We start from the raw sequence: 17,965 nt of genomic DNA, 5'->3' as shown, positions 1-17,965 counted from the left end.
TATGTTTTTAACACTTACTTTACTGCACACACTAAAGAAGTGGTGCTTAGCCCACAAACCTGTGCCTGCATGTTTAATTTGGCCGCATCACTTCACAGTTGCTCCCCACTTGCCACAGCACCCTACGCCATGCAACCATACTGTGAGGCCAGTGTTTTAGGCCTGGTCTTTTGAAGCAGCCCTAGCACAGACTTTGTCTAATCCTCTGCCACTACATTTTGTGATAGCAAGTTCCATAGTTTTGCTGTGAATGGATGAAGAAGTGTTTCCTTTTGTCTCTGCTGAATCTTGCAACATTCAGCTTCAGTGAATTCTAGTATTAGAAACTTCTCTCTCTTCATTTTCTCCATGCTGGTGTATACCGGTAATCTTATATCCTTCTATTATATCCACCGCTTAATTGCCTTTTTTTTCTTACCTAAAGGTAAAGGGTAAATTTTGGTCTCTTGCGTGCTCCTCAGAGATGAGCACTGAAACCCAGCTGATTCCAAAAGAAGAAAGGAAAAGGGACCCCTGACCATTAGGTCCAGTCGTGACCGACTCTGGGGTTGCGCGCTCATCTCGCATTATTGGCCGAGGGAGCCAGCGTATAGCTTCCAGGTCATATGGCCAGCATGACAAAGCCGCTTCTGGCAAACCAGAGCAGCACATGGAAACACCGTTTTACCTTCCTGCTGTAGCGGTTCCTATTTATCTACTTGCATTTTGACGTGCTTTCGAACTGCTAGGTTGGCAGGAGCTGGGACCAAGCAACGGGAGCTCACCCCGTCGCAGGGATTCGAACCGCCGACCTTCTGATCAGCAAGCCCTGGGCTCAGTGGTTTAACCCACGGCACCACCTGGGTCCCACTTTTTCTTACCTAGAAAGTCCCAAATGTTGGAACCCTTTTCTTATGCAGTAGAACCTAGGTTTACAGAGCATCTCATAAGCTAAACGATTCGCAACCTGAACGCCAAAAACCCGGAAATAATTGCTTCCATTTTCTCCTTTCTCCACAACCTTTCCTTTCCCATTCAGCCAATTTCTTCTTCTGGGGCAGCTGCATCCCTGACCCTCCCCTCATACAGACCCAGCTCTTTGGAATGATAACTAAGCTGCCGAATGTGAGACATGCGTTGGGTTCTGTCCCACACAACACAGTGCATTGTAAACACACTGAGTCATGCCAGGATTCTCAGCTGTTGGGTTGCTGAATGTGGTGCCACTGCCAAGGAAAAGGCTACCAACCTGGATTCTAACATATGTTATGGCCCTGGTCACACTCATGTAATTCCACAGGGTCAGGGCACTATCCGCTTGGCAACAATTCTTTCAAATAATTGGCCTGCCAGCTCGAAGGGTTGTCCCATTTTCAACCTGTGTGGGTCACTCTTCAGTGTCCTCTCTGTCCCTGATTTCTTTGCCTTTGATCTCTCTTTGAGGGCATGACAGGTGCCCAGCTTAACGTCTCAAACACAGAGGTTTTGCAAATTCTCTTGGACATTTTTTTAGTGTGTTTGCAATGAAATAATGGCAAAGCCCCCTCAGGACTATAAGGGAACTGCAGTTTTAGGGAAAAGCTTGAATTCTTCTGGCGTGATCAGTGAAACAACAACAACATTTTTTGTACCCTGCCAAGGCCATTTTGGTGGCTATTTATTAATTTTCCCTCTGACTGTTTTTCTACAACTCACAATCCCCTTCAGCTTTCTTTCTACCTGAAGTGGAAAAGATATATACTTTCTGCAAAGTGGAGAAAAACAGCTCGTGTGCAGGAGAGGTTTTTTAAAGCAGAAAGTGGGTAAGGATTAAGTACCTCCTCCCCTACCTTTTCTGTGCTCGGAGTAGCTGGTTTATTTATTTATTAAAAAGTCAGGTGTCACAGACCCCTCTTTCAAATAGTAAGAGAATGGAAGGAAATGAATTCCCCTGATCTGATCAAGAGCTTATAATCATAAACCTTTAAAAGGTTCCCTAAAATCATGACACAGCCATAATGAGCTATAGGCCTCTGAGAACTCATGGTGATTTGCAGAACGGTACCTTAGTTTAAAACTGAAATTACTTAAAAGTTAAATGTAATTAAATAGACATCTGGTGCTTATGGGGGGCATGGATTGTAAAAACAACAAAAAAAATCAGGTCTGTATGAATCACTGTTTATGACTGATATACATTGCAAATTAAGAAAAACACATATAATAAAAAAGAAACAGCTACAGTCACAAGGATACTCTTAGAAATTTTGGACAGGCTGGGAACCAATAGTAATTGTCACTTGCCAGATGTGTTCAAGCCCTGTCTGCTAAAAAATGCTCTTTGCTCTGGATCTAGCGGAGTCTTTCTTTAGCTCAGCCTGTGATGCAGGGCAATTATCAATTTGCAGGCATCTGAATGAATTAACACATGCTGTTTTTTAGCATGGCTATAGTGCAAGGAAACTTTAAATTATCATACATTTATTCAGAGGAGTTGCGATGGTCGTGGTACAAGCAGGCAGAATCATAGCTGCCAAGTTATCCCTTTTTTACAGGGATTTTCCCTTATGCTGAATAGGCTTCCTCGCGAGAAAAGCGAAAACTTGGCAGCTATGGGCAGAATAAGCTGATGCTCCTTCCTTTCTGCCTTTCTCAGAAGCCCCTTGGAACTAATTCTGCACCCGAGTACCAACAGACACAGTAATGGAAGTAGAGAAAATAAGCAGTCAATTTATAATCCGTAGCACCCTCTAGTGTGAACAACAGGTAGGAGTCATCCCAGTTATATACGTTCTGGTGCTTCGTTTTCATGTATCATCATTTTTATTTTTTTAAAATATGGCTCAAAAGCTGCTGGGAGTGGACTTGCTATCTCTGAACCTCTGAGAGGGCCTAATTAAAACAATAATAACTACAGATACAAGTCACGTCACACTTCCTGCAAACCGAACTGTTCTGTTTCCCTTCCCTGTGTGGTGTAGTGGTTAAGAGCGGTAGATTCATAATCTGGGGAACTGGGTTCATGTCTCCGCTCTTCCACATGCAGCTGCTGGGTGACCTTGGGCTAGTCACACTTCTCTCAGCCCCACTCACCTCACAGAGTGTTTGTTGTGGGGGAGGAAGGGAAAGGAGAATGTTAGCAGCTTTGAGACTCCTTAGGGTAGTGATAAAGCGCGATATCAAATCCAAACTCCTCCTCCTCCTCTTCTTCTTCTTCATTTCTTCTCAACCTGGTGTCCTCCAGGTGTTATTGGACTACAATTAGCCAGTGATCAGGGATAATGGGAGCAGCAGTCCAATAACTTCTGGAAGGCACCAGGTTGGAGAAGATTGATATACTTTAGCTAATTATGACTGATTGAAAAACCTATAACTCCAGAACGAATAAGAGAAAACCTGAAGTAATATCTTTGAATGCAACACTCCTGGAATAAACACATATTCAGAACTTAATGGGTCTGAAATGTATGAATAGACAGTTATGATTATTATTTATTACAGTTATTCATTGCTTACTGCAGGTATTTGGGATTTCCAGAGATATTTGGGAGCAAAATTATCCACCTACCTTCAATAATGATTGAATTTAAACTATATTACACTTTTATATGATATTAAAACAAAGATTGGCCCATCTAAAACTGTCTTAGTTTCCTAAAGTAGTATCCCAAAACAAGAGAGAACATGTCTCAAGTTGCTGGGTGTGTGTGTGTGTGAAATGGATTTTATTTTCCAAGCAGCCTGCAGTAGCCATTAAGACTGCAGTAGCCTCCAGAATTCTGCTTCTGTGATTTGGTTTTTTGTGCACTGTGCATAGAGTGAACTAATAAACAAAAACTGCCACTGACCCTTAGGGGGAAAGACCACATTTAATATTTTCTTTTCTGCCAAATTTGGGAATATTAAATACATTATTAATATGAGTTACATTAGCATATCAGTGACTTCCAAAATAAACAAGTTCCAGACTTATCAGACAGATTTGAAAGGCACAGCAAGGTTGATTTCTGCTGATCATAGCCAGCTGTAGTTGCTTGTAGTTCTTATCATAATGAGCAAAGCCATAATAGTAGAGCACTGAAAAGTAAGCTATTGACCTTGGATATTAAGTAGAAGTAAAAGCTATATTCAGCATAGAAAGAAGGGCGCCGATGCAATTCTGTGATGCAATTCCAGGGGCCAATTTTAATTGGCAATAAAATTTGGCCAGTCACATCTGATACACTGATGAGCATGGAATTTGCATTTTGTCCCACTGGACCGACGTCTTCACTGAGGTATCCACTGCAATTCTAAGGTCTCATCTTGCGGTAAAATAGCTTTCACAAGGATGTCTAGTTTGGCAAAGCTATGCAGCACCACTAACTTCCCAAAGTAGCTTGGAGATACTAGCTTATTCAAGTCAGAACTACGCCTTAATTAAATCTAATTTGAATCTGTTGCTTCACATCTGGGAGACTGTGTTCTTGTTAGGCCAGAGGTGCAAATGCATTCTTATAATAATCTTGCCGCTTTGGAAGTGAGAAGAACTGACTCCTTCACAGTGAAAATGCTGATCAAGCGCCTTCCCAGTGTAGCAAAAGATGTTTATCTGGCAGCAAAGAAATTGTAGCTTCCCTGAGTTTAATTTCAGGACCTCAACCTTGAGCCTGCACACACCCTTCCCTTAATGTCAAAGAGCAGTATCCTGTGTGTGGCGTTCTCATGCTCTTGAAGCAAAGCTACAATGCTTGCATTAAGCACCCTTGATTCCCCCCGCGGCCACCATTAACCCATGCTATTCTGTGTGTCCTCACAAGAGGGCAGCAGTGGCCCATTGAAATTAATTGAGGGCAATCATCTGTCTCTGTCCACATTCACTTCTGGTGATAAATTCAGAGCCTAATCACACCAGCACTTTGTCACATGCAATAGCCACATTGTGTTCAGACAGAACCTGAGAATTCAGTATTTGTATACTTAAGGGAAAGGATCATCACTTTCCCTAGGTTAAATCACTGGCTTCCCCTATTAAAGAAAAGCAAGAGATGCAAAAGATGGCAGAGCCGGCCCACCCTTGAGATGAGTGAAGCAGCTGCCTTGGGGGGCAAAAACGCAAGAGGCAGCACTCCTGGGGGTCCCCCCCCCACCCAGCCTGCTGCCTCTGCTGCTACCAGAGAAGCAGCTGTCAGTGCTGCAGTTGCACAGCGGCACATTTTCATGTCACCACTCCAGAAAGAGGAGTTGGACAAATGATCAAGGGACTGGAAGAACTCCCCGATGATGATGATGATGATGATGATTTATTTATACCCTGCCCATCCGGCTGGATTACTGCATCCAGAGCATTTTAATTTAGGAAAAAAGGTAAATAAGAGGGGACATGGTAGAGATATATATACGTTTATGCGGATAAAGGATATGGAGCAGTTTTTCTCCCTCTCATAATACTGGAACTTGGGGCCCTCCAATAATAATAATAATAATAATAATAATAATAATAATAATAATAATAATATTCTTTATACCCCCACCTAGCAGTTCAAAAGCATGTCAAAGTGCAAGTAGATAAATAGGTGCCACTCTGGCAGGAAGGTAAATGGCATTTACATGCACTGCTCTGGTTCGCCAGAAGTGGCTTAGTCATGCTGGCCACATGACTCGGAAGCTGTCTGCGGACAAACGGCAGCTCCCTCGGCCAATAAAGCGAGATGAGCGCCACAACCCCAGAGTCATCCGCGACTGGACCTAAAGGTCAGGGGTACCTTTACCTTTACCTTTATTTATACCCCACCCATCTGGCTGGGTTTCCCCAGCCATTCTGGGCGGCTTCCAACCGAATATTAAAAACACAATACAGCATTGAAGCTGAGTGTTGGAAGATTCAGGACAGGCAAAAGGAAATGGTTCTATGTGGAACAGGCTCCCTTGTGAAATGTGGACTCTCCTTTTTAGGGTTGCCATATTTCAAAAAGTGAAAATCCAGACACAAATGTTGTTGAGGTGTTTGTTTTTGCTCTCTTTTTTTGTAAAGTGAAGTTTTAGAGCTATTTTAAAGGAAATTTGCCAAAATCCATATGACCAGATTTTCCAATTTCCACCTGGAAACTGCTTCCAACTGCACTATTCCGGTTATGTCTGGGAAATTCTGGACATATAGCAACCCTGCCTTCAATGGAGGTTTTTAAGCAGAGGTTGGATAGCCAACAGTCATGAATGCTTGAGTTTAGATTCTTGATTATACCCTCAGGTAGAAGGTAAAGGACCCCTGGAGTCAAAGGCGACTATGGGGTTGTGGTGGTCATCTCGCTTTCAGGCTGAGGGAGCCGGCATTTGTCCACAGACAGTTTTCTGGGTCATGTGGCCAGCATGACTAAACCACTTCTGGTGCAACGGAACACTATGACAGAAACCAGAGTGCATAAACACTGTTTACCTTCCCGCTGCAGCGATACATATTTATCTACTTGCACTGGTGTGCTTTCCAACTGCTAGGTTGGCAGCAGCTGGGACAGAGCAAGGGGAGATCACTCCGTCATGGGGATTCGAACCGCCAGCCTTCTGATCGGCAAGCCCAAGGGGCTCAGTGGTTTAGACCACAGCAACACCTACAGGATGAGAACGTGATGCTGGACTAGATGATCCTTTGGCGTGATCTATCAGGCTGTTCTTATGCTCTTATGACACTCAGCATTTTTCAGGTATTCAGGATCTTAAATGACAGAGTTCTTGCAATGACCAGCTGGAATGGAAAAGGTTGAGGCAGAGGAGGAGCCACAAGCTACAGGAGAGTCCGGGTCCTGAAGTCCCATCTCTCCCTCTCCTAACATATTACTTGCTTTTGGAGACAGACAAGTATTCCAATGAAACATGTTGATATTCTGTCCTGATTGTTGACTCCTAGGTTTGTTCCCGCACAGGTGGAGTTCTAGAAACAGCACTTCTCATGGCCCTGTTTACTGGCTGCATGATCCACAGGGTCCTTTTGCCCAGTGCCCAAGACACAGCTGGTCACTTCTGATCCATTTGGTTAATTGTTTCATTGAAGAAACTGTTGATGGAGACAGACATTTTTGGCAAGCGAAATAACTCTCAAGGTGGTATTTTAGGGCTGCATTTGGAAATTTGTGCTCAGTTTGTTTCGGGGAATTTGACTTGACCTCCCACTTCTACGGAAGGTAAGGATTTGGACAAAAATAGGCAAGTTTCCATTCCCTTCTGCCCTCTTCCCCCTTAATCTTTCTCAGAGGGCAAAACCTCCCAGCTGCATTGCTTATTTTCCAATATATCTAATCAGAATGATTGACTCAGAGGGCTGCGTTCCTAAGGTCTTGAACTATTTTGAGCAAGTGTACTTGGGGCCAGGCTGTCACGAGGAAGAGGGTAGCCTTGCAAAAGGTGGGACGACTCTCCTGCACACCTCTCCTTTTGAAAGAGGGGTTGATGAGGTCAGGGGCATCAGAAATGGGTTACTACTGTCAAGACAAAGCCTGAAGAAAATGCTTGCCAGTTTTGTTGGTGACAATAAATCGAGGCAAAATCTTAAGATGCTCTGCATTCTGCCTTAAGATGAGTGCATTTTGCTTCCTGGGTGAGATCCTGCTTTTCAGGGTCCAGCTAGTGTGTTACGGGATACAGGCTGGCCCTATGCAGCCTGTTTTATTTTTCTGTTGGAAGCAGCCCAGAGTGGCTGGGGAAACCCAGCCAGATGGGCGGGGTATAAATAATAAATTATTATTATTATTATAGTCCAAAGATAGTTCAACTCTGTTCAGTGGGGCTTATCAAAGTGTGCACAGAATTGTAGCCTGAGTTCGGACTCCACTGAATTTCAGAAATTTTGGGGACCATTTTTTTACAGGTGAATCATGGGCCATAGTCTGAATATTCAAACAAGCTTGCTGATTGCATTAAGTGGATATATGCATTGAAGTTTTATATCGCAATACTGTGTGAATGGCCCTTCTTGTACCAGTTTGTACAGCTAGCTATTTACCTTGGGGCTGAAAGAGAACAGGTTTGCAATAGGGGTAGGGGTGAGGGGAGAGAGGGCAGTATCAGTGGCCAGCTGACGCCAAGACCTGATTATTGGAGAAAACAGACACCTACCGGTAACAAGCATCTGGAGAGGGAAAATCTAACTTCTTTCGCTAACATGGCTGCATCTTTATCCGTCCTAGAAAGCCTCCAGAAATAAAATCCCTTGTCAGAAAAGCAGGAGTTCTAGAGGGCATTTGTGTCCTCCTTTTGCAGTTCATCTCCCCTCCATCTGCAGCGGATGAAACCATCTCTTTCTTCTCTCAACCTGGGAGACCTTGCCAACTTCATTCAAGCACAGATTTGGTTTGGAACAAAACTGCCTTTCAATCAAGAGTCCCTGGGGAGAAAACAGGTCAACATCCACTACGTATCTGCTCCTGCTCACGTCTCACCAAAGGATCCCACATCAGCTACCATCATTCCTTTGGGAGTATTATAATAGGGGAAAAACCCACCCTCTTTGCTCTGCACACACACAAAAATCTCTCCATTTTCTAGAGGATGCCCACAGGATGCTGCTGCTGTGTGTTCTTGCAACCAGAAATGCAACACCTGAACTGGGACATGCAAATCTTAGATCAGAGTACACTGGAAGAATTTCAGTGAATGTCTCAGTAAGTCCAGCTTAAAAAGGTAAAGGGACCCCTGACCATTAGGTCCAGTCGTGACTGACTCTGGGGTTGCAGCGCTCGTCTCGTGTTATTGGCAGAGGGATTTCTGACAGGTCATGTGGCCAGCATGACAAAGCCGCTTCTGGTGAACCAGAGCAGCACACGGAAACGCTGTTTACCTTCCCGCTGTAGCGGTACCTATTTATCTACTTGCACTTTGACGTGCTTTGGACTGCTAGGTTGGCGGGAGCAGGGACTGAGCAATGGGAGCTCACCCCGTCATGGGGATTTGAACCGCCGACCTTCTGATCGGCAAGCCCTAGGCTCTGTGGTTTAATCCACAGCACCACCCGCGTCCCGCCACCCGCGTCTACTTTAGGGATGAGCAAATCTGTCAATTCCAGTTTCTCATTTTCTCAGCCTTAAGTTCTATTCTCCACATTCCTGCATCAGTTTGTGATCCCCCCAAAGTCATAAAATTAGCATCCTAAAGTGATTTCCCCCCTAATATACACATTTTTTCTATCCAATTTTGCTTAATAGACACATTTTTACAAGCCAGCTTCTCCTAATATGATACATTTTTATGCTATCTTCACCAATATATGCCTTTAAAAGCATACTTTACCTAAATAGATGCAATTTTTAGTATATGATTTGGCTGAGGAACTGAATTTCAAAATTGGGAGGGGTGTGAATTTTAAAGGATGGCTTTGTTTCAGTTTGGGTTTTGTTTTGGAAAGTGTGAATTAGGTACATTCCCCTTTAAATGAGACCTGTTAGATGAAATATTTCATTGATTTTGCAAGCACCAGTATGATAAAGCCAACATTTATAAAACAAACAAATGTAGGTTTCATGTGAGTTATTATTGCAGGTTTGGCTTGGAAAGGAATAGCAGGTGTGAGAATCAGGTATGCGTACGTGCAAGACAATAATCTGATATAATCTCCTTGGAACCATGCCTGGGTGCCTGAAGGTCATAAACCCTCAGGAGAAAGACAGATAAAGGTTAAGAATGGGAAGCACAGTGTATCAAACTGGCCAGACTGGGCTTGACCTTTGTGCACCATAAATTAACCTCTCCATAAGGGCAAGATGATAAATTCATCTGTACCAGTTACTGAGTGAAAAATCAGAGGATGTTTTCTTGCCCCCCACAGTCATCAATCTGACTGCCACTAAGAGAAATGTAACAAGGTCTTTATGAAGCCGTTTTGGCCAGTGAAAAATTGAAAGACCTGCTTAAAGAGGCTGGTTTTGGGGCCACCTGATTAGTTAATTGAGAAATGCAGCTAAAGACTAAGATGTGCTAGAAGCATAAGGGCAAAATCACCACATGTGGAGGTATGAACCTGACCTAGCACATCCCCAGCACTCAGACAATGAGGAAAAATGGATAAAACTCAGTTTTACTGAAGTGAAGTACCACCAGTGAATCAGTTTCAAGAAGCTTCTCTCACCATGGCTGATATTACCTTATGGGGGGGCATAGGTTCAAAGGGATCCCCCCCAGGTCTGATTTTCAAACATTTTGCAGTCCTTGGAAACTACGACATTTTGCATTGTGTCTGATATTGTTCTACCGGACCCCTTCTAAGTGTGGTGTATTGTCCACCTTCATTTTCAAATGCTGTCAGGGGCCTGGGGAAATTTGCAGTCCGTGAGATCCATGTCTTTAGCTAAACTATGAGCTTGCAGTGCTGCTAGCCAGTGTTTCCCCCCTGAATCAAGTATAATGCTTAGCAGTCATTCCGGGAGTTTTGAAACCTCTGCCTGAAACAAGTCTCCAGATCTCTCCACTCCAGCCTTCTCCTGTGTGCCAAATTGATTATTGCATTCCAGGAGAGACAACCCAAGACAGTCTAGAAAAGGGTGCAACAGAGAGGAATAGGGAGCTAGTCTCCACTGCCACATCCACCACATCTGCAGTCCAGTAGAAAGAAAGGGCTTATTTAGGCCCCAGAAGCACCTGAAGTGAAAGGGAACCAAGAGAAGAATCCTCTACCGAAGGCCAGGATACTTCTGGACTGTGTTTAATAATTTAAGTTGGCAAGCCTTCTGGTACAGTCTAAGTTGAGGGTTCCCAAGCTCCCTTCTTTAGATTTCATATGCAGGACCATCATGGGCATACCCAGCGAGGGGCAGCAAAAAAAATTAAATGGTTATAAAGTGATGAAACGAAACAAAATTAGGTAGGGCGATGGCGAATAATCAGTTGTTTACCACACTGAAATGGTGTAAAAACCGAGAAGTATCTAGAGCCACCTAGCGACTGGTAGAGGAATCTATGTCAGCCAGCCATTGGGATTCAAGGGAGAGAGAGGTCTCTAGCGGGCTCTAGCAGAGAGAAGAGGGAATCTTCTAGAGCAGTGGTCCTCAACCTTGGGCCTCCAGATGTTTTTGGCCTACAACTCCCATGATCCCTAGCTAGTAGGACCAGTGGTCAGGGATGATGGGAATTGTAGTCTCAAAATATCTGGAGGCCCAAGGTTGAGGACCACTGTTCTAGAGGGGTCTAGTGAGTTCTGTGTCACTAAACTGAGCCGCCCGCCGCTAAACTGAGCCGCCCGCTATTAGTTTACCTTCTTATTTACATTTAGAAGACATCGAGGCTGCCTAAATGGATATAAGAAACTGGTTCCAAAAAGGTAAGTTAAGTAATTTCTGTAGAAAATTAAATTTTGAAGGGTAAAGACCTGGCTCAGAAGTGCAATGGGAGAGGACAGACTGACTGGGTTGTGTTTGATGAGCGTCCATCGGAAATTCTTCAAGGAAAATCAGGACTGGATTGAAACAAAAGTTTTGAACAAGTTTTCTTCAAACCCAAGAAAAATGATATTAGTCTAAGACGTGTAACTAGAATAAAAAAATTTTTTCAAGCAAATAATTGTAATAACTACTGTAATAAAGCACTGCTATAATTATATATAATTTTCTTAAAATTTTGGTTTCATTCACCTTTTCCAGGCTGAAATGTCACAACCTGAACGACCATGGCTTGCCCCCCCCCCCCAGTTTTGATCCTGGGTATGCCCCTGAGGACCACCCTGTTCGCCCTCACTCTCTTCCCTCTGTTAGAAAAACCACCAGTGCACTGTTGCCAAATCTGCAATTGGGGGACGGATGGACGGACAAGGGAGGTCCTGAGTCCCAGTGGCACAATCCTAAACACGTTTCCTCAGAAGGAAAGAGTTCCAAGTAAGTATGCTCAGACTCAAAGTTCCTTTGTGGCTATCCAGTTCCTTTGTGGCTGTGTGAGGATTTGAGCCCAGTTCTACTCACAAGCCAGCGTCTTAACTGCACCACCAACTGGCTCTCCAGGGTCTCATGGCTTGTGCAAATCAGAGGATTCTAAGCCACGGCATTGCAGAGCTGGCCTCTGCCGCCAACCAAGAGCCATTGTGAGGCTCACTGCTTCCTTGGCTGCCCAGGAAGAACATTGTGGCAAGTGGAAGACCAACCTGCCATCACCCATTGGCAAGAGCTGTAGGGAGCTTACTGGGGGTGGGGGGGAACTACTCTGCTCCAACTGCTGGTTATCCTGGGGCTTCGCAAACATGATGGGTGGAATGAGGACATTCTGGCCCCATCTACTAGCCAAAGGCAAAGGAGCCACCAGCTGCTCTTCAGACGAGAACACCAGCAAGATCAGCTTGGTTAAAACTGGATAGAAATACGGCTCAGCACTTTTCTCCGGTCCTGAAGATCTTTTATCCTTCTCCTCCGCTCTTCTTTCCATGAGGCCGTGAAGTAAATTACAGTAAAATATAAAATATAGTAAGTAAATAATAATAACCTGAGTACTTTGCATGAAAGAGAGCTTTCATTTCCCTATACGTATTCTTCCCTTGTAATTATCAACAAATCACAGAGATTGACTTAACCTTTAGTGATATTTTTCTTTCCAAAGGATTGCGTCACCCCTACCTCTCTTTCCCAGGGAAATCTGTGCCATTTCAGGCTGAAATTCGGAAAGCCCAGGACCCTTATTGCATCTAAGCCTTGAGGTCACCAGATTGCTGTTTTACACTCTTCTGCATCTGAGAGTGCACAGGGGAGAGAAAAGGCTGAGGGAATTGATCTTATTTATTCTATCAACTGCGACATACTAATGTTTTTGATGGAAACGTTTGGCCCCCTCCTGCCCTGCGCCAAACATTAGATTTGTTATAAATGGTATTAGGAATTACTCTTGGAAGGTTTCCCAGGTTGATAAAATTAATAATGTGAACTCTTTCCAGTGATGGCTGAGATAAAATGAAATAACAAAAAAAAGACTGTGAGTGGATGCATTTCAGTGAATTGAAATCAGGAGGATTTTATATAAATTCATCTCAGGCAGAAAATGCTGACTTCTGCAGGAGTTTCATTCCCAGTAAATACACTAATCTGATTCAGGGCTTCAGAGTTCACTGTTCAAAGATTGTGGGGATGGGAAGGAAATAATGAGTGGGGGAAGGAAATAATGTTTTGCTGTAGACAAATCAGAGCAAACTCGCCCCTAGCCAATTCTGGAAAGGGCAATGCCAAGGGTACTGCAATTTCTGGCACTTTGGAACCTCACCTGTTTTGCATTAATCTGGCAGATGTTTCAGTGCCTGCTTACAGAGTCTTTTTAATATTGTGTTTTCCCTCCAGTTGCAGTTACGTGACTAACACCAGTATTTATGCAAGCCTTCCCAACAGAGTTGCCTCCTTTTTTCTGGTGGGCAAAAATAAAATAAGTGGCGTCACATCATCTGCTTGTGCTGCACCTGTTTTCATTATTTTCCAGGCAGGTATTAAATGCAATAGTATCCCCTGTCTGTTCATGCCCTGTTTTGACTCGCAGGGTGCAGACTCAGTGGTTTGAAGGCACCTTCCCCTGACATGAACTACAAGAGGTCTCAGGCCCAGGCTCAGATCCCCAAAAGAAAACAAGAGAAAACAAGTGGAGATCAGCCACTGAACTAATGAAAATCCTCTAACCTTTCCTTATGGAATAGCAACATCAGTATGCAAGGTGATGAGCTATCGTTGCATTCATAATAGCTCTGCTGCAGTGTGACACCCTTGCCTCACAAAGGCTTATTCATGCACCTTCCTTATTGTATCTTGTTTGTGTTCTGCACCATGTCAGGTTCATGTCAATCATTTATTTTGCAAAACATTATCGCATCACCGAACCAAATGTTTATTCAACTGCTGTAGTTCCCATCTTAATTTAGTATTTCAGTCACAGAGAAAAGAAGCTTCCAAACAGGAGCGCCAGGAAAGATTTTGCATGTGCAGAAGTGAGAGATCTGGTCTCTTTCTCTCCTACCGGTAGTCTATCATCAGCTGCCTTCTTACCAGTAATTTCTTTTGGTGCTTGGAGCTCAAAATTCTCTCCATCAAGGTCTGCTTGCCATTTGCAGATGCAAGCTTGTATCCCAGGAACAACCCTTTGGCTGCTACATAACATCTTCTGTTAATCTAACTTGGAGCAGACCCATGTTTTATGACACAATTTACCATGAATCGCAAAGCAATTATTTTGCTTTACTTCCATTCTTAGGAACTTCCCAAGGTTTTTTTTTTTTTAAGAACTTGTTACTGCTCCAAATAATTTGTTGATAATTGCCCACTCCATTAGACCGGAGTACCACCTTTTTTGTATTGTGTAACCACCTCCACCTGCAAAAGGTGGCAAAAGCAGGCATTTGAGAACCTATTGCAGCAGTCTGAGCTGTTGGCAAAACAGCTAGAGAGTCTGCTTTGAATGCACAGGACATCAATAACTTTGAAGAGGGACAATACAAAATGGAGACAGGGTCATGCAGAGGCGTACTGTGCGCTAGGGGTGCCATGGCTCTGGGTGCACAATTTTTGAGGGGGCATGAACCCTGCAGGCAACCCCAGCCTGGACTGGCCCTGTGCTCCCCTCCACCTGCAAAGGGTCGCATTGACCGGCTGGGCTCCCCCCTGCGTGGACAGACAAGTTGCTAAGCATGTCCCTGCTTTGCTCCAGTGAGGGTGGGGTTCCTCTGGCAGCATCAGTGATGAGGCCTGGGCTGCCCCCCACCCAGCATGTATGTGCCCTCTCCCCAGGCGCCGGCAATTGACACTACACCGTTGTGGTCTTGTGCAAGGTGAGGCAACTGGAGGCTCTGCATTCTACTGTTGCCCACCAGCCCAATGTCCATGGCCATGAGAGATTCCAGAGGTTGCAGGTACACTTACCAGAGTCTGTGTTTCATTTGGGGATAATGAGGCACAGCAGAGTCTGGTGTCCTTACGATATATGTATCAGGGAATGGTCTGAAGCTGAGGATTGGGGAATGCATTCTATGGCAGATCAGCTTCTCTCCAAAGAAGAGCAGGAGGGGGAATCCCCCCCACCCACAGCATGTTCAGAAGAAGAGAGAGAGACACAGAAGCTGAACAGCATAGACAGGAGTTACCCAGCTACGAGATAGGGACAAGGGAAACAGAAGGGAGGGAACAGAGAGCTGAGGTGTCATTTGAGAGTGTGGGGGATCCCCCTCCCCACGGACCAGAAAGTCTGAACTTATCAAAGGAGGAAGAGAGAAGGAGGAACTTCCTGTTGGTGTCTTGGATGTGGCAGAAGGTGGAAGATTTAGAGTAGCCAACTGCCTTCCTTCTGGAGTGCTGTATATTTGTGCTTGCAACATGATGCCATAATAAAAGGACTATAAATTATAAACTGCTTGTTAATTCTTATTTGTGAAATTACCAAAGAGAGAGGAGGACTCTCCATGCCTGACAATATGGTTTATTTGCACATATATACAACCAGAACCTAGATGAAGGGATTACAGAGTATTCACATCTGTCAGGAGTGTGTGCAGGAGCCAGGCCCTGTGACTGGTAGGGCTTCACAGGACTGGGGCTTTCCTAAGTTTGTTCTGAAGAGGCAAGGCGCAGCCGCACAGGTGAGGCCAACTGGTAACTCACAGCACCTGGTGGCAAGAGCAGGGAAGGGATATAAGGTCAGCGTTTCCCTTTGGCTCTTTGTCACAGCAACATGCTTCTTGCCTTGCTGCGTTTGGCTTCTTGACTGCTTTCTTCCTGATCCTCGGACCCTTGGCTTCCGGACTCCTGGCTTCCAGATTCCCGTTCCAGCTCCCACCCCGCAGTCTTGCCCCTGGTCCTGACGTCCTCAGCCATGACTTCGACCCTCCATAAACTGAACTGTGACAACATCCCAAAAAGGTTCTGTTCCTTCCATTGCTGAAGCCTCCGATTCCTAGAGACTCCACCTGTCATGTCTGACCCTCTCTGCAGCATAAAACAGACTGCCTGCCTCCTGCTTCTGCCCCCCCCCCACTTGCATAAGTGACACTTTTTTCTGTTTGCTTATTTTGTTGTCCACTGTAATCTTGAAAACTTTCCCCTCCCAGCTCTGGGATTGTCTTTTGCTAATTACCCAGAGCTCAGGGTGGGGTCCCCCCCCCCCACGTTAAAGAATGATATGTTGCCTTGTTGATGAATTTCACTGATGGGTTAATGGCAGTCCATCGTTTATTCTCTTTACCACTCTGCCATTAGGGTTGACTAGGACATGGGAAGCTGAGTCCAGCTATTAAGGGTCTGACTTCCCATTTTGACTCTCCAAGCATTGAATAATTTTTATTGGACCCAGGAATTTAGGGGGCACCTGCCCCCCCACAAACCCATAACAATACTTTGGCTCTTCTGCCCTCTGGACACATGGCCATGAACCCTCTGCCCCATTCACACTGGTCATTTCTCCCAAAGGAGATTGTTGTGAGGCTTAGAAAAGAGTAAGAGCCACATATACTTTCTTTGGAGTGAAGGTGAGATAAAAGTGTAATGAAATACACCAATAAGGTGAATGTCCTCCTTTTGGAACATTAGCACCAACAGATCCCTTGGAAGAAGTGAAACTTCAAGTGGACCCACTCCAGAGTCCCACACTCTGGACAGACCTATCAATTGCCCTTCAGATCTGCTCTGTGTCACAGCAGTAATAATAACAAAAAACTACAAACAGCCCAGCAGCTGGTGTGCAGAGAGTATCCGGCTGTTCAAAATAACCTCTCATTGTTGTGCTGTGTGTTTCTCACCTACGTGTTGTATCCACCAGCTGGATTTCACCTAATGCACCGAATTTCCTGAAGCTGCCTTTACAAAGTAGCTGCCTTTCATATGATGGATAGGGTACCAATTTCTAATGGAGGTCCTGAAGGATTTCTGTAATGTATATAATACAAGATGACCAGCACAGTAATGGACTGTGTCTACATTGCCGTTGTTATTGTAGTAATGCAATGCCAAAATTACATTCAATCAGTGAACAGAACAGGATATGACAGACCTTCCCATTTTGGTTCAGGAAATCGCAATGCAGCCATTGCTTTTTACATTTATTCATTGCCCTTCATGTACATTGCAAGGTGATTTACAACCATACAACCATACAACTAAAACTAAGTTTAAAAAACACATGCACAAACACAAACCAAAGCAGAAATCTACTTCTTTTTTATTCCAGCTGGGGAAGCTTGTCGAAACAAGAATGTATTCTATTGTGTCTAGAAACTACAAATAGCGGCGCCTGTTGTATCTCAACAGGAATGCTGTTCTACAAAATAGAACTTTGGCAAATGTATGTTATCATAGTATACCATCAGTTTATATGAAGCTTTACTGTAAGCAAACCTAAGTCCTCAAAGGCTCCAGAAATTCAGGGGGTTGTGGGGGGTGGGGAATGGCAAAGGACACACAGATGTGGAATAAACTGGGAAGTCAATGATACCAAGGGGTGAACCAGCTTTTGCGCACATTCACCTTTGTTATCTTTTACTCTCCCTTCCCTTCCTCCCCTCACTAAAAATTTAGACTGAAAAATCTTTGGAGCACAGAACGGCCTTTTGCTGAACTTAGTGGCTGCCAGTCATGATGGCTCTCTTCTACCTCCTTTGTGAGAGGCATACAACCCAAGACAGTCAGAGGCAATATGTCTCTGAATGCCAGTTACTGGGAACCACAAGTGAGGGGAGTTCTGTTGGGCTCAGATCCTTCTTGGAGTCTTCCCACAGACATCTGGCTGGCCACTGCTTGATCCAGCAGAATGTTCTTCTTACATTCTGCCAAACACCATGTACTTTTTACATATAAATGTAAAACCACAGCTGGAGAGCCTGCAACCCTCCAAGTGGTATTGAACTATGATTCCAGCAGAGGTGCATTCCAGCAACAACCGGTGGGCCACAGGTTCCCCATCCCTCCTGTTCATAGCCATGAATATTGAATGTGCTTACTTCCTGAACAGTAAGAGCTGTTCGACAGTGGAATTTGCTGCCAAGGAGTGTGGTAGAGTCTCCTTCTTTGGAGGTCTTTAAGCGGAGGCTTGACAGGCATCTGTCAGG

This window comes from Zootoca vivipara, chromosome 7, assembly GCF_965207765.1.
Source record: "Zootoca vivipara chromosome 7, rZooViv2.hap1.1, whole genome shotgun sequence".
NCBI lineage: Eukaryota > Metazoa > Chordata > Lepidosauria > Squamata > Lacertidae > Zootoca > Zootoca vivipara.
Note: the sequence above shows the minus strand (reverse complement) of the source record.